The following is a 16163-nucleotide window of genomic DNA, read 5'->3' on the forward strand; positions in this document are numbered from 1 at the left end:
TTCTGCGGTATTGAAGTTCGCCCAACCTCAAATAGTCTTCTCTTGTCTCAGCAAAAGTATGTCACTGATATTCTCTCCAAACACAACATGCTTGACTCCAAGCCGGTCTCCAATCCTATTGCTGCTAGCTCTCATCTTAATTTGCATGATGGGTCTTCATCTTTTGATGCGACTAAGTTCCGACAAGTGGTTGGAGGCTTACAATATCTCCATGTGACTCGTCCTGATATTTCCTTTGCGATCAACAAGCTTTCACAATTTATGCATACTCCTTCAGAGACGCATTGGGGTGATGTAAAGTGTCTATTTCGGTATCTCAATGCTCCTTTAGAGACACCTTTTACTCTTCATAGTTTCTCCGGTGCAGACTGGGCAGGAGATCTAGATGATCAATGTTCTATGAATGCATTTATTATTTTTCTAGGTGCTAATCCGGTTTCTTGGAAATCTACCAAACAACGCACGATTGCACACTCTTCAATTGAGGCTGAATATCATGTCATTGCCTCTGCAGCAACTGAGATCCAATGGATTAACTCACTTTTGTCAGATCTGCTTCTTCCGGTTACCACGCCTGCTGTACTTTTTACTGATAATTTGGGTGTCATGTATTTTTCAGCTAATCCTGTTTTTCACTCTCTGATGAAGCATCTTGCTATTGACTATCACTTTGCTCGTGATCTGATATAGGCCTCCGAACTACGAGTTATTCATATTCCTGCTGAGGATCAGTTGGTTGATGCACTTACAAAGTCGCTTTTTCGACCTCAGTTGTTTGTTATTTGCAACAACATTGGTGTCATTTCTAGAATATCATCTTGAGAGGGTGTATTAGGAAATAATTATTATAAGTAAATAGTTATTTGTTTCATAGTTATTAGGGAATAATTATTATTAAAAAATAGTTATTTGTTTCTTAATTATTAGAGAATAATTATTATTAGGTAATACTTATTGTTTTCTTAATTTATGTATTTTTTTTATTTTCGCTTGTAATGATATTTATATATACCATATGCTATCATTAATAATATGTATGTGAATTCTATCTTTAATAGTAGATTGTCCAAGGAGTTGAGCCCCTATAATTTTGCGGATGACCACCATTCTCATCTTGAATAAGATACTACTAGGGATGATCGGATTGACTCATTCGGATTTTGATTTCCATCGTAATAGAACTACTGACCATCAAAATATACGCAGACATGCTTCTGATGACTCCCCCTCTCATTGAAGAAGATTTCGAACTATAATCTTTTAAAGATTGTAAAGAAAAAAATTGACCGGCTAAAATGAAAGCGGTATATCGGTTGAATTATAAGCTTCTTAGTGCCCAAGTCAATTAATACTGCATGCTTTCTATCCTGGTTGAGTTCCTCAAGTCAACTGATAGTTAGGTGGTGGTTTCCAACCCTACAACTTTTTCACGCTTGAGTTATGAAGTCAAATATTTATTTTTTTGCTGCAATAAATATTTGTAAAGTGAATGTCAATTAGGTGGTTTTAGTGGACAATGCTCGGCTCCCAAAGCTTGTTAATGTCCATGATCAATACGCCATTGCTTACTGACATGTTATTGCAGCGTACGTACGTGATTCATATTAAATGGTCTCATTCAAAACACCTTCGTTGAGGGCTAATTAAATTTAGCTGAATAGTATGAAAACCTTGACATATGATTTTTGAGAGTTACTTCCAAAGAACTTTGAAGTTGGTCATATAGATAAGTACCAGCCAATTTAATGCCGTCTATTGATTTCACCTACTCAAGTTTGGTTCTAGAAATGATTCACCTACCCATTCCTCCTCTCACAATCATTTATGCCGGATATCACATGTGCATACTATTATTCTTTTGTGAAAGTGGTAAGGAAAATTTTCATATATTCATTTTAAAGAATAGAATAATTTTGAAATCCTTAAATAGTGATTTTTGAAGAGGAAAACATATGAAATATATAGTGTTGTGTGACCTATGGCTTTCTTTAGTTACCAAGAGGGTGCTCTTGATATTAATATTAGAGTAATTAATCAACTGTAATTAATTAAGATAAGTAAAATTAAAATTGAATTTATGAAATATAATTTCAATATGAAAATAGAAAATAAAATTCTTGTAAAAATTAAATATTGTAGATTTTACTAAAAGCATAAACGACATAAAAAGGGACTTTTAAAAGTCTTATATGATCCTGTAAGATTGGTAATCAGTGGTTATATAAAAATAAATAAAAGGTAAAAGGTAAAAAGTCTTTATATGACTTCAAGTAATCATATTTAAAAAAATTTATTATAATTTATTAGAGTTTAAAGCGCAAAAGTTAAAAGTTTGAAATGAAAAATAAATAAATAAAAAGAAATAACTCAACTTTGACAATGAAGTTCTATAGCAATAGAAAAAGTCCATCAAGACTCATATTGATCATGCTTTTATCAATACTTCATATCTTTTAATTCATCGATCAAGGATCTCAAAGAAGATCTAATTCTTTGCTTGATCTCTTTGATCTAGGGATGATCTAGCCCCAAAAAATATGTTTTCGAACAAGTTCTTATGTAAATAAAAACCATCCATGGATATAATCCTAGTTTGATATTTTTGGTCTTCAATAACAGAAAATGGAAGACGTGTTGTGGCTACAAAAAATTGCATCCTGATGAAGCATTGAATGTTTTAGAATTATCGAAATATTAAATCTTATAATGATATTAATACTAAAAAATTTGGTATGATATAATTTTAGTATATCATTAACTTACATGTTAAAATTTTAGATATTTTTCCATCATTAATTACATTGGATGCCTTGTACGACATTGCAAATGTGTAACCATGTTTTAGCTATTTTGACAGTGCTCTAACACCATATAATGGTCAACTATGTTATCTTGACTTTGGTATTTGCTAAGAATCCTTTTAATAACACATTTTTAATTATTGCACAGTGTTTTCAAAATATGTTTGATGGCTGCTCATCACATATTACAAATGCAAAATTGTGGTCTATTCTATTGCACCGTTTTGTTTGACTTTTGGAATGTTCGTTTTAAACAATTAGCAAACAAACATAGATCATATTGTAAGTATAATGAATCTCTTTTGTTTAACAAACAGACAACCAATGAACACACTAACAATAATTCCAAATAAGACAATAACAAAAAGTATTTAATTTGTAAAAATATTTTTATTTTTTTTTTTAAATTATGTTCATTTGAAAAAACACACCACAGTACTGCAATGATTCGGCTGGCTACAGCCTTAACGAATTTGATTGAATTATGGCGGCCCAGTTTACTTGGACCGATTCCTCTGGTTAATAGACAATAGCCAGACTTCAAGTTGGAAATGTTCAGTGTCTTATTAGTCACCTACTGATTCTATCTGGAAGCGATGAAGAAGGGATAGTTGATTGGAATATGGATCGGAATGAGACCTTGACTCAAGAACTCTAGAAATCACCTACAACCACTAACAAAAGGAGGAAAGAAATTGTCAATAAGTGAGTCAGGCGTTCATGACATAGCTACTCCAACGATCAAGTCAAAAAACAGTGGAAACAAAGCAGTGTCACAGAAAATGGATGAAAATATGAGGTGTTTGCATATGTGCTAAGGTGCACCTATACCAGCGGAGAATAATCTTTTTTATAATACCTCTCACAATCTTCATATTTAATGAAACATTATCTTGATGTCAGACAACTTGTCCTATCGTCATACTTACACCGTATCTAGCAATTACATCGCAAGTATGGGGAGAATGTATTGAGTATCTATACAAAGATATGATTTTCTTACTCTCTGACAATCCATGTGTTGTATTAATGGTGAAATGGACTCACGAACCGAGAGGTCTATTGAGCTGTTAGTTGGAAGATGGGTCCCGCATAGGGAGCCCACTGTTTTATGAGACCCAAATGGGTTGTGACAATATCCTAAGAGGAAGTAGAGCTCTATGGCCTATCTAACATATCAGTGTTGATCCTTTATAGTCAATCCGATCGGCGAAAGTAAATTGGGAAAGAACGGGGAGAGAGCCTCGTACGGGCTTGGCAGAGCCAAAAGTGGGGTCCATAGAGGGTCTTTCTGTTATTCCCGGTAGCTTCTGAAGTATGCAAACTTATCGTCGAGGCTAGTGTTCGACACTATCTCCGTAAACGATATTGCTCTGCTACGGTGCTTAACGGATTGTTGCAATTCGTTCCCAAGATACAACGACGACGAACGTATCGGAATCGTAGCACTCCGACTTCCGAGACCAGCGAACCTTCTAGTAGACTTCTTGGACTCTTGAATGCACAAGATGAGATGAATGCTTGAGGAAGAGAAGAGAGGATTGAGTGAATATTCCATCATCTGGAGGGTTCTATTTATACTGAAAGAAGAGGTTGAGTGTCCTTTGGGTGAGTGGATGTGTTCCTTGGGCTGGATCGATCTAGATCATCCATTCTGAAGGGTTGTAACCCTTCACCAAGCCCACTTCAATCTCATCCATCAGATCTGAGGAGTTGTGACCCTCAGATCCCGCCTATTGTCATCGGCCATCGGATCTGGATCCATTGATTCGATGCTTCAGAACAAGTCTCATCCCAAGCCGTCAGATCGTTACTCTTTGCGATCAAACGCTCTAGATCACATCACAAGCGATCAATCATACCTATTTGATCAACGTTGATCAATGGTAGTCATCCATTCCCTAAGTCAACTGTCCAGTCATCTCCCTTTGCCCACGAGGATGCCGCATAGGTACTGCCACGTCAGGTACGAGCCTGACACGTCACCCGAGTGCCACGTAGGCACTGCAATGTCACCTGGAGCATAAATTTAAGCTCCTCAATGCGTACGTGCGAAGTGCAAAGTACGCCTACAAAGCGCCCATTGCGCACGTGGCGGGTGGCAGGCTCACAGGTGCGAACACCTGCTCGCCCTGGGCTAAGGGAGCACCTGTCCTTTTATTTTTGTGTTAACTCCATTAACACATCTTCATTAATAAGTAGAGAATACACATCGAGAATTTCCGATGTGGGACTATTCTCCCATGTACTTTATTAATGAATAATAAATATTATTTTGAGCCGATTTTAAACATTAATTTCTCATTCACCCTTAATCGGTTTTGAGCAAATTAATAGTCTAAATCTATGTACGCGAATCGTAGATTTCAATTTTGAAGTCAATTACGACTTTCAACAATTGATGGCTTCCTACCTCAAAATCGTTTTGGTCCATTTAAGACCCCAATATCCAACACTTTCCGAGTGGTTGAAGTGGATCGAAAGGGAACGAGAGCAGATATCACATGTGGATACTATTATTCTTTTGTGAAAGTGGTAAGGAAAATGTTCATATATTCATTTTAAAGAATAGAATTATTTTGAAATCCTTAAATACATATTTTTGAAGAGGAACCTCCGCTTCGCCCGCTGCTTATCCTCTTGAGGGTGCCTCCGATGCCCTTGAGGGCACCTCCAAACCGTCCAAGGCGCCTCCAGCTCCGCTGCACAGACTCCTCAGCCCTTGCACCCGAGGCGCCTCCAAGCTCCATGGAGGGCGCCTCGGGTACTGTTCATCCGAGGCAAAACTTGCTCTTCTGTCCCTGCAAGATATGTTAGTCCCAAAATATCAAGCATATCCTGCAACACAAAGTTAGCACATAATAATAACATAAATATAAATGTCTGACAGTCACCGGACTGTCCGGTTCTGACTTCGGATTTCCGTCCGGGAACCCTAGGTTGAACCGATGTCTACTGTTCCCCCATCGGGGAATGCATCCTCACCTACTCCACTCAGGAGAGTTTACCTGTTGCCAGTTGATCCTCCAGATCAACTGCACTTTTGCTCAGCGCTCGATGCTCCAGGACTTTCTGCTGGATGTCCCCTCCACGACCCACCTTGTGAGATCTCGGAAAATTTAAATAATAGGGTTATTTGGGAAATAGCCTTATAAAATTTTTCCGGAATTTTAGGAATTTTCTGGGAATTTTTCGGAGCTCGTACGATGGGTTTTGAGGGGATCAATTACGGGTACGGATAAAACCTGATTGGAATACCCGTTTAAGTGAGGAGAAGTTTTAATATAAATACTTTTCTTTTCTTATTTCTTTTCCCTAAACCTATCGCCGAACCCGAGCTTCCCTTCTTCCCCCGTTCCCTTTCTCTGTTCTCTCCATCTCTCGCGGATGAAGCAAATCCGATGGACTTCCGGCGATCGTCGACCTCGACCCAGTGGAGCAGTCGCCAGATGGACTTCCGGCGATCGTCGATCTCGACCCAGGGGAGCAGTCGCCAGTACAGATCCGGACATGGGTGATATCCTCCAGCCCTAGGTGAGAGCGCTGATCTTCTCTCGGCATCGTCGGCGCAGATCGGAGCTCGGAGCATAAGGGTTCCGATCCTCTCCTCCTCTGGTTTCCTTCAATCTCCGATTTCTTTCTTCTCAGCCGAGTCTGCCGATCCTTTTCTTCCCCGATCGACGCCACTGGATCGACTCGGTGCCAACCCGATCGTCGGCGAGGGGCTTCTACCGAAGGTTCAAGATAGGGGCTAGCTTCACCTGAGTCATATCCCTTGCATAATTGTGCCCTAGAGCTCCTCTGTCAGCTCCGATCAGTCATCGCGAAGGCAAAGGTGTGCCCTAGCCATAATCTTGAAGGTAAGGCATCACCGATTTTTATTGATCCGATTGATTCCAATCTTGATCTCACCTTGATCCGAATGGTAGGGGAGAAATCCAGCAGGGAGGTTGTGTTCTGGAGGTGAGCGATAGGGATCTTGGACCTTATCTTCCTTACTGCTGATTAAGGTCACGATTAAGGTAAGATTAGGGTGTGCGATCTTTGATTTCCATGGTTTGATCTACTATTTGATCCAAATGAATCTACCAGTGAGGTGAAGTTCTGGATTGTGAAGTGAACCCAGCAGAGAGGATCAGTAGGCTGTGAGCTGTCCTGTTTCTGTGGATTTAGAATTGGGTGCTGTGGTGTTCTTGATCCAACATCAACAGGGGCTGTGAGCTTGAGGTATGGTGTAAGGATTTTCGATCTTAGTTGTAGATCATGGTGTGATTTGAATTCTAGATGATCTTGTTCTAGATTGGAATTAGGGTTTTACTTAGTTATTTATGTGGAGGGATTTTGATACATGTTGTAATTAGTTGTTAAATTGCGTAGATGTAATTGTGTAGAATAAATCCAATGAAATGGTTAGGGTTAGGGTAATTAACCCTAATCAACCTTTGGATTTCTAATCTAATTGGTGATTAGGGATTAGGTAACTAACCCTAATCGACTATTAGATTTAAATTGGTAAGTTGTGATTGTGGTGATTAGGATTTTGCCCTAATTTAGTTTTGGAAATTTTATTTAGCTATTTCATTTGAATTTAGCTAAATAAAATATATATATGGTTTGTTTGACACAGGACTCTGATTAGAGACAGGCGTCTCGACGTTGGATTTGGCGTGATACTGTACCTTCTATTTGAGGCGGGTACCCTTTGACTTATCTTTTGATAATGTCTTATGATATGTGTAGCTTATATATACTTACTAGTGGTAGATAGTAGATTATTCTTTCTCTTGGTCTTAGCTAGTTGATACCTATCACATGCTTCATCTGTTAGTTGCGTTACTTCAGGATTGGATATTTTATCTCTTGCCATGTGTATATATGTTCATAGAGATGCATAGTTATAGTGCTCTACTCTACTGGATTAGTTGCTTTACATGTGTGATACATGCTCTTGGATTCATGATACTTACATCATTGTTATATGTGATGTCTTTGGATTTATGCTGTTTATATCATGGTTATATATATGCGTTTACCTTTTGGGCACACACATATATGGAGGAGGCTATGTTCAGGTATGACATACTGTAGCATCATGCACCATCCTGCATGATTGCATGTTGGGCGATTGACGACTCCATTATTGTTGAGCTCATCGGCCGACTACATGAGGGCCTGCACACAGCGAGACCACTGCATGGGTAGTGGCACAACACTCATGGTGTGTATGGCAGGTTGCTCGGTGATGCACTGCCGGGGTGCTCATGGGAAGCACGATACAGCGGGGTTGCAGTCGGGATCCCTCCCCATCATCGTGTACCGGGAGATGAGAGCATTGCGCTCCCTCACTATGTCTGAGGTAGGAGGATAGGTGTACTCCGACAGCATCCCGTCCACTCGGTCACTCATCAGGGGTAGTGACGGTAGAGTGCACGGTGTCACAACCCTACCCACTCGGTCTCGCCATCGCATGTGAGACGGCTGATTGGCGTCAGGGGTGACCATGTCATATTGCATCATATGCACGGATTGCATTCATTATGATTGATACATTTTGGTGATTGCATATGATTGACATGCATACAGGATACATGCTTTTGCTCTGACTATTTTTATCTCTGTATGTTGACAGTCAGTTGCCCAAGCCTCGCAGGTGAGCACAATTTATTTCAGTTATGCATTTTTTATTATTCTTGCTGTAAACTGTATTACATGCTTCTGGTTACTCATTACCGTTTATTCAGCTATGCATACCTGTTATATTGTTAGGAGACTGTACTGGTCCTATGGTTTAGGAGACTGTACCTTAGGATATTACTGGTAGTTATATGTTGCTGTACATATCTATTGGATTACCAGCTGAGTTCTTTGAACTCACCCCGTTGTTACTACTTTTCAGGTTGAGGCCGTCAGGAGAGATCCCAGTCGCTAGCCCCGTTATCGCGAGGATTTTCTTTGTCGGATTATATTTTGCTTTTGCATCTTATATACTTGTATTGTGGGTTTGTATTGTGGACTTCACATTGAACATTCGGGTTTGCTACTTTTGTTTTCCGCTGCGGTTGTATTTTCATTACTTCGTGGATTTGTTTTCTTCGTTGTAGTGGAGTAGGCTGTCTGCATATATCTTCGAGGTTCTATATCGTCTTTCCTTATTGAACTGCGTGGATTGATCATATATTATATCTGTGCGGAAGGTTGATATAAACTGAGTGGCTTGTTCTTTTGTATTGTATTATTCCGGCCGTGTGTGGCCGAGGTATGGAGATGTATGTATACTGAGCTTCATATTGTCCGCCGTGCAGGGGAGATGCTGTCGAAATTTCTTCGGACAGGGACTACCTGGGGCGTGACAATTTTTGGTATCAGAGCAGGCTCACGATACTTGCTCTTCGTTTTGGATTTTCGAGGTTTATCTGATACCAATTTTTGGTATCAGAGCGTATCTGATCCTAGTTCGTACAAGTTTTGCGATACCTACTTGTCGGGTTTCGGATTTACGAGGCTTACTTTCGTGAGCATTTCTCGGTATTTCGGATTGTACACATTTTCGTCGATTTTATCGTTTCGGAATTCCGAGGTATTTTGACGAGGTTCTATTTGGGGCTAAGCAGCGACAGGATATCTCCAGACGGCAAATAGGTAAATCAGGTAATTTTATAGTTTTCATACCTGTAGTGATATCTGGATAACATTTTTTACATATATGATACGTGTTCTAGTACTTAAACGTGGTCACACATGTATGAGGGCGATCGATTCTCTAGAGACAGAGTCTCCAGAGAGTTCTATTAGGGTTGAGCCTTTCCGTCAGGGATAGACTCCTCAGGGTATTGTGACCACGTTAGACTGTCAGATCCTGACGGTTCCGACTTCAGAGGTACCTACCTCGCCTGTACCGCCAGTAGTACCTACAGGGTACTCGGCACCTTCTCTAGCCGTGCCTACTGCGTACTCGGTACCACCACAGACATCTGTGCTGGTTACTACATACTCGGTACCTGCACCAGCAGTACCGGTTACATCTTACCCGGTACCGCCCATCGTACCTTTAGTCGTCCCTACTTATGCCTACTCTGTAGTTCCACTAGTGGTTCCTACCCTGTTTATGTGGCAGCACCAGTGGTACCTCTTCCAACCTATCCATCAGTACCACCCATAAGATCAACTCCAGTGATTCTGCCCAGTACCGCAGCGATATCTACGGATATGGTTGTGGCACGAGCATGGATCCCAGCCTTGGCGGAGTTGGTGAAAAGCCAATTCACGCTATTTCGCGGGGAGACTGATCCGAGCGTGGCTCAATCTTGGATAGAGTCTATGGAGCGGACATTCTTTTACATGGCCTGCTCCGAGTGGGAGAAGGCTGAGCTGGCTGCTACCACTTACGAGACGGGGCAGAGACGCTCGATTATAGGCGAGCAGCCTGTTATATATACGAGATTTAGAGAGGCATTCGAGAGTCAGTGTTTTCCCCGGGCGTATCAGATGACACGTCGGCGGGATTTCCTGAGTCTTCGACAGAATAACCGCTCAGTGATGGAGTATAATGCCGAATTTAACCGGTTGGCCGGATTCTGTCCTGAGTTGGTTGGCGATGACAGATCTCGTATGCTTTAGCTTGTCCAGGGACTGGACGAGCATCTTCAGGTGTATATTGCCGATTTTGGTCAGTCATCATATACAAAGGCTCTGGATAGAGCTCTTATGATTTAGGCAGCTCAGTAGAGAGCAAATACAGATAAGAAAAGAAAGTAGACTGATCGGACTTCCGGACGGATCCAGCAGCCACAGACTACTGGGCAGCAGCAGAGAAATCACCCTCAGATGGGTCAGAGTACTTCTAGGTCATCTGGCCGACCCCAGAAGTCAGGATGCTGTTCATCAGGATGTTCCCGGTCTGCTCAGCAAAACCGGAAACAGTCCACTAGTGACTCTTTTTGCACTAGATGCGGATCCCTAGATCACATCACCTCTGCATGCACCCTGGGACAGTCAGTTTGCTATTATTGCAAACTGCCTGGGCACTTGAGCCGAAACTATTCGCTGAAGGCTCAGCATGTAGCGTCCGGAGTTTCTGTTCCGAGAGGACAGTTTAGTCAGTCCAGGAGATCCGCAGTTTCTTGGACTTGGTTGGATATTACCGACGATTCGTTGAGGGTTTCTCCAGCATTGTTATGTCGTTGACACGTCTGACCCGGAAGGGCGTGAAGTTCATGTGGTCAGAGGCTTGCGAGACCAGCTTCCAGGAGCTGAAGCGGAGATTAGTATCAGCACCGGTCTTGGTTTTACCTTCTGGTGATGACGGATTCATACTTTATACAGACGCATCTCTTCAGGGCTTGGGCGCTGTATTGATGCAGCACGGTAGGGTAGTCTCTTATGCTTCTCGTCAGTTGAAGGAGCATGAGAAGAACTACCCAGTACATGATTTAGAGCTAGCCGCTATTATCTTTGCTTTGAAGATTTGGCGATATCATCTTTATGGTATTACTTTTGAGATTCTTACTGATCATAAGAGTCTCAAATATATTTTCACCCAGAAGGAACTTCGACGGAGGAGATGGATGGAGTTCTGAAGGATTATGATTGTACTATTAGCTACCATCCGGTAAAGCTAATGTGGTTGCTGATGCTTAGGAAGTCCAGAGGGACTTTAGCTTGTCACAGAGTTTTAGTCACGGACTTGATTTAGGATTCTCCGAGTTGGGCCTTGAGGAGCAGGAGGACAGAGCAGAGTATTCTTGTTACCATGGTTGCTCGATCGTCGATCGTGATGAGGATTCGAGAGGCCCAGCCGAGATCGATTCTGATTCATTAGCAGATAGCTTGGACATGACCGAGTTTACACAAGATGACGAGGGTATTGTTTATTTCCGAGGCAGATTGTGTGTGTCTCAGTCTCACCCGGTCATGGAGGAGTTACTTCAGGAAGCTCATCGTTCTAGATTTGCTATCCACCCAGGTGGGACCCGAATGTATCAGGATTTGAGGCGTTCCTATTGGTGGAACGGTATGAAGAAGGACATCGCGGAGTTTGTTGCTAGATGTCTGGTCTGTCAGCAGGTGAAGGCCGAGCACCAGAGACCTGCTGGATTACTTCAGAGGATCCCTATTCCCGAGTGGAAGTGGGAGCACATTACTATGGACTTCGTGGTTGGTTTGCCTAGGACTCGTCGAGGCCATGATGCGATTTGGGTAATCGTTGACCGATTAACCAAATCCGCACACTTTGTAGCGATCCGGAAGACTGATTCTCTGGATCGATTAGTTGAGTTATATTGTCGTGAGATTATTAGATTACATGGTGTGCCTTTGAGCATCATATCAGATAGAGACCCATGATTCACGTCCCGATTCTGGCAGAATCTGCAGCAGGCCTTGGGCACACAGCTCCGTTTCAGTACGGCATTCCATCCGCAGACAGATGGACAGTCAGAGCGGACCATTCAGACTTTGGAGGACTTGCTGAGGTCTTGTGTCATGGACTTCGGGGGCAGTTGGGAGGACCACCTGCCATTAGTGGAGTTCGCCTACAACAACAGCTATCATTCGGCTATCCAGATGGCATCGTTTGAGGCGTTGTATGGTAGGCCTTGCCGGACACCCATCCTCTGGGAAGAGGTTGGGGAGGCTCAGTTGGTAGGACCTCAGAGAGCTCAGCAGGATGCAGAGCTGGTTCGCTCTATCAGACGGAGGATATCAGAGGCCCAGGACCGTCAGAAGAGTTATGCTGATCAGAGACGGAGACCCCTGGAGTTCTCCATTGGTGATCACGTATTTCTTAGAGTTTCACCCACGAAAGGGGTGAAGAGATTTGGTCTCCGAGGTAAGCTAGCTCCCCGATATATTGGACCATTCCAGATCTTGGAGAGGATTGAAGTAGTAGCTTACCGTCTGGCGCTACCACCATCTCTAGCTGGCATTCACGATGTATTCCATGTATCTATGCTGAGGAGATACGTATCCGATCCGGCACGTGTTCTGTCAGATATATCTGTTCCTATTCAGCCTGATGTTACTTACGAGGAGGTCCCGGTACGGATTCTGGACCACAGGGAGCGTCAGCTACGGAACAAGACTGTCCGACTAGTTAAAGTCGGATGGCAGGATCATTTTGACGAGGAGGCTACATGGGAGCACGAGGATACGATCCGAGCTCGATACCCTCATCTTTTTGCTTGAGGTATGTGGGTTAGAGTTTCTTTCAGTATCTATACCGTTGGTTATATTCTAGTGTTTGCTGTTGGTTATAGAGAAATTTGGGGACCAAATTTTTATTAGTAGGGGAGGATGTGAGATCTCGGAAAATTTAAATAATAGGGTTATTTGGGAAATAGCCTTATAAAATTTTTCCGGAATTTTAGGAATTTTCTGGGAATTTTTCGGAGCTCGTACGATGGGTTTTGAGGGGATCAATTACGGGTACAGATAAAACCTGTTTGGAATACCCGTTTAAGTGAGGAAAAGTTTTAATATAAATACTTTTCTTTTCTTATTTCTTTTCCCTAAACCTATCGCCGAACCCGAGCTTCCCTTCTTCCCCCGTTCCCTTTCTCTGTTCTCTCCATCTCTCGCGGATGAAGCAAATCCGATGGACTTCCGGCGATCGTCGACCTCGACCCAGTGGAGCAGTCGCCAGATGGACTTCCGGCGATCGTCGATCTCGACCCAGGGGAGCAGTCGCCAGTACAGATCCGGACATGGGTGATATCCTCCAGCCCTAGGTGAGAGCGCTGATCTTCTCTCGGCATCGTCGGCGCAGATCGGAGCTCGGAGCATAAGGGTTCCGATCCTCTCCTCCTCTGGTTTCCTTCAATCTCCGATTTCTTTCTTCTCAGCCGAGTCTGCCGATCCTTTTCTTCCCCGATCGACGCCACTGGATCGACTCGGTGCCAACCCGATCGTCGGCGAGGGGCTTCTACCGAAGGTTCAAGATAGGGGCTAGCTTCACCTGAGTCATATCCCTTGCATAACTGTGCCCTAGAGCTCCTCTGTCAGCTCCGATCAGTCATCGCGAAGGCAAAGGTGTGCCCTAGCCGTAATCTTGAAGGTAAGGCATCACCGATTTTTATTGATCCGATTGATTCCAATCTTGATCTCACCTTGATCCGAATGGTAGGGGAGAAATCCAGCAGGGAGGTTGTGTTCTGGAGGTGAGCGATAGGGATCTTGGACCTTATCTTCCTTGCTGCTGATTAAGGTCACGATTAAGGTAAGATTAGGGTGTGCGATCTTTGATTTCCATGGTTTGATCTACTATTTGATCCAAATGAATCTACCAGTGAGGTGAAGTTCTGGATTGTGAAGTGAACCCAGCAGAGAGGATCAGTAGGCTGTGAGCTGTCCTGTTTCTGTGGATTTAGAATTGGGTGCTGTGGTGTTCTTGATCCAACATCAACAGGGGCTGTGAGCTTGAGGTATGGTGTAAGGATTTTCGATCTTAGTTGTAGATCATGGTGTGATTTGAATTCTAGATGATCTTGTTCTAGATTGGAATTAGGGTTTTACTTAGTTATTTATGTGGAGGGATTTTGATACATGTTGTAATTAGTTGTTAAATTGCGTAGATGTAATTGTGTAGAATAAATCCAATGAAATGGTTAGGGTTAGGGTAATTAACCCTAATCAACCTTTGGATTTCTAATCTAATTGGTGATTAGGGATTAGGTAACTAACCCTAATCGACTATTAGATTTAAATTGGTAAGTTGTGATTGTGGTGATTAGGATTTTGCCCTAATTTAGTTTTGGAAATTTTATTTAGCTATTTCATTTGAATTTAGCTAAATAAAATATATATATGGTTTGTTTGACACAGGACTCTGATTAGAGACAGGCGTCTCGACGTTGGATTTGGCGTGATACTGTACCTTCTATTTGAGGCGGGTACCCTTTGACTTATCTTTTGATAATGTCTTATGATATGTGTAGCTTATATATACTTACTAGTGGTAGATAGTAGATTATTCTTTCTCTTGGTCTTAGCTAGTTGATACCTATCACATGCTTCATCTGTTAGTTGCGTTACTTCAGGATTGGATATTTTATCTCTTGCCATGTGTATATATGTTCATAGAGATGCATAGTTATAGTGCTCTACTCTACTGGATTAGTTGTTTTACATGTGTGATACATGCTCTTGGATTCATGATACTTACATCATTGTTATATGTGATGTCTTTGGATTTATGCTGTTTATATCATGGTTATATATATGCGTTTACCTTTTGGGCACACACATATATGGAGGAGGCTATGTTCAGGTATGACATACTGTAGCATCATGCACCATCCTGCATGATTGCATGCTGGGCGATTGACGACTCCATTATTGTTGAGCTCGTCGGCCGGCTACATAGGCCTGCACACAACGTGTTTCACTGCATGGGTAGTGGCACAACACTCAGGGTGTGTATGGCAGGTTGCTCGGTGGTGCACCGCTGGGGTGCTCATGGGTAGCACGATACAGTGGGGTTGCAGCCGGGATCCCCGGGAGTTGAGAGCATTGCGCTCCCTCACTATGTTTGAGGTAGGAGGATAGGTGTACTCCGACAGCATCCCGTCCACTCGGTCACTCTTCAGGGGCAGTGATGGCAGAGTGCACGGTGTCACAGCCCTACCCACTCGGTCTCACCATTGTGTGTGAGATGGCTGACTGGTTGACAGGGGTGACCATGTCATATTGCATCATATGCACGGATTGCACTCGTTATGATTGATGCATTTTGGTGATTGCATATGATTGACATGCATACAGGATACATGCTTTTGCTCTGACTATTTTTATCTCTGTATGTTGACAGTCAGTTGCCCAAGCCTCGCAGGTGAGCACAGTTTATTTCAGTTATGCATTTTTTATTATTCTTGCTGTAAACTGTATTACATGCTTCTGGTTACTCATTACCGTTTATTCAGCTATGCATACCTGTTATATTGTTAGGAGACTGTACTGGTCCTATGGTTTAGGAGACTGTACCTTAGGATATTACTGGTAGTTATATGTTGCTGTACATATCTATTGGATTACACCCCGTTGTTACTACTTTTCAGGTTGAGGCCGTCAGGAGAGATCCCAGTCGCTAGCCCCGTTATCGCGAGGATTTTCTTTGTCGGATTATATTTTGCTTTTGCATCTTATATACTTGTATTGTGGGTTTGTATTGTGGACTTCACATTGAACATTCGGGTTTGCTACTTTTGTTTTCCGCTGCGGTTGTATTTTCATTACTTCGTGGATTTGTTTTCTTCGTTGTAGTGGAGTAGGCTGTCTGCATATATCTTCGAGGTTCTATATCGTCTTTCCTTATTGAACTGCGTGGATTGATCATATATTATATCTGTGTGGAAGGTTGATATAAACTGC

At 42.4% G+C, this 16163-nt stretch overlaps 2 long non-coding RNA genes across 2 annotated transcripts; both read left to right on the plus strand.

Moving 5' to 3' along the window:
* Positions 1-6779: 6779 nt before the first annotated feature.
* Positions 6780-8734, plus strand: LOC122039707. Its single transcript, XR_006128342.1, has 3 exons — positions 6780-6823; positions 6894-7028; positions 8698-8734. It is a non-coding gene; the product is annotated as an uncharacterized LOC122039707 (long non-coding RNA).
* Positions 8735-13347: 4613 nt separating this feature from the next.
* On the plus strand, positions 13348-15887 carry LOC122039708. Its single transcript, XR_006128343.1, has 5 exons — positions 13348-13525; positions 13640-13851; positions 13921-14013; positions 14084-14218; positions 15851-15887. It is a non-coding gene; the product is annotated as an uncharacterized LOC122039708 (long non-coding RNA).
* The last annotated feature ends 276 nt before the right edge of the window (positions 15888-16163 follow it).

The sequence above is a fragment of the Zingiber officinale genome, chromosome 2A, assembly GCF_018446385.1.
Source record: "Zingiber officinale cultivar Zhangliang chromosome 2A, Zo_v1.1, whole genome shotgun sequence".
NCBI classification, from domain to species: Eukaryota; Viridiplantae; Streptophyta; class Magnoliopsida; order Zingiberales; family Zingiberaceae; genus Zingiber; species Zingiber officinale.